Below are 1671 nucleotides of genomic sequence, written 5' to 3'. Positions count from 1 at the left end.
GGCTTCTTCAAGACCACCGCTGCTGTGTCGAATGAGAGTAAGGCCTTGGTAGAATGACCTGGAGGGAGGCGGAGGGCATGTCCGTACCAGCGATTACGGTAGGTAGCTACAAGACGAGAAGCTGCGGACTGATGCGTGTGTGCATTCAGTTCTTTCATATAGCTACTCAGTTCTTCGTTGGAAACGTAATGTTATCATCTAATGTTCTCAATGAGTTCTTAGGACTCTGCTATCGAAGCTGTTGATCCTCATGCCAGGGTCTTCGTGAGAGCCCACGAAGAGAAAAACAGAGAGGACCGACGCGTTGTAGATGCAGAGCTTTGTTTCCAGGGGATACATATGTAACTATTTGTGGTCGTGTATTCCCGTAAAGTGTTACATATGTATATAAAGGTGGTCTTAAAACATTTCACAACTCTAAACTAACCGCATATCACTTTCAGAACTATTATAGCTCCTCATAATTTGGGAAATGCCTCAAAGCATTTAGTCATCCACGTAGAGTAAATAGGTTGTTCCTTTCGTAAATTCTTCCATACCCTCATTAATTGAGGAACGTAATTAGACGATAAGCAACTGTGATGCAAATAAATGCATCTTGAAAATTGTAAATCGATAGTAATTTGGAGGTGAACACCCTAGGAATTCATTGCTATAATTATTTCTTTAAATATTATCGCCAATGGGAAAATGTTGCCTCGTTTATCAAATGTTTATATCAATACACTAACTGGTTTCATGGATTTCTAACCATGAATGTAACAAGGGAGTCTATGTAACTCCTTGTGGAATAAATATCACAAAGAATCTCGTACAAAGTACAAAGAATGTTAGTCTATCTTTTCTTCTAGTCTTATTTGTCGATATAAATCGAAAAAATATTTAAACATACATATACACATACATATAAATATACACACACACACATACATAGTACATATATATACACACGTGTGTGTGTGTGTGTGTATACTCGCAATGCTTTCCTATGTTTGCTTTTCAAAGTAAATTGCATTTCATATTTGAAGCTCTGATAAAACAGTAGGTTCTTGCTCAGGCACTCAGCTATAATATCACACGTTATAGTGGAAACAGATTTAAGTTAATGGTTATAAGATAATCGTTTACTCATTTCTGATTGCTTCCCTTACATATACTTGCGCGCGTGTGTCTGTGTCAGCGTGTATCAGTGTGTACATAGATATATAACAATGAGTGCGTAATAACCGGAGCAACACGTGCATATCCATATATGTGTTTTTTCTAAATGTATATGACAAGCCTATGCAAACTACTCTCTACTGAATTCAACACTCAGTTTCCGGACTCCTGTAAAAGATAAATGCTCAGGGTAGCACGCAGTGGTATCAGGCCATTAGAAACTATACATACGTATATAGGCATATGTGTACATATGTACGCGCGCGCACACGCGCACACACACACACACACACAAACACACGCACACACACACGCGCGCACACACACACACACACACACACACACATATATAGGCGCAGCTGTGGTTGTGTGTTAAGTAGCTTGCTTGCGAACTACATGGTTTCGGGTTCAGTCCCACAGGGCAAGTGTCTTCTACTATTGCCTCGGGCCGACCAAAGCCTTGTGAGTGGATTTGGTAGACGGAAACTAAAAGAAGCCCGTCGTATATAT

This window comes from Octopus bimaculoides, chromosome 10, assembly GCF_001194135.2.
Source record: "Octopus bimaculoides isolate UCB-OBI-ISO-001 chromosome 10, ASM119413v2, whole genome shotgun sequence".
Taxonomy (NCBI): domain Eukaryota; kingdom Metazoa; phylum Mollusca; class Cephalopoda; order Octopoda; family Octopodidae; genus Octopus; species Octopus bimaculoides.
This window is presented reverse-complemented; position numbering follows the sequence as displayed.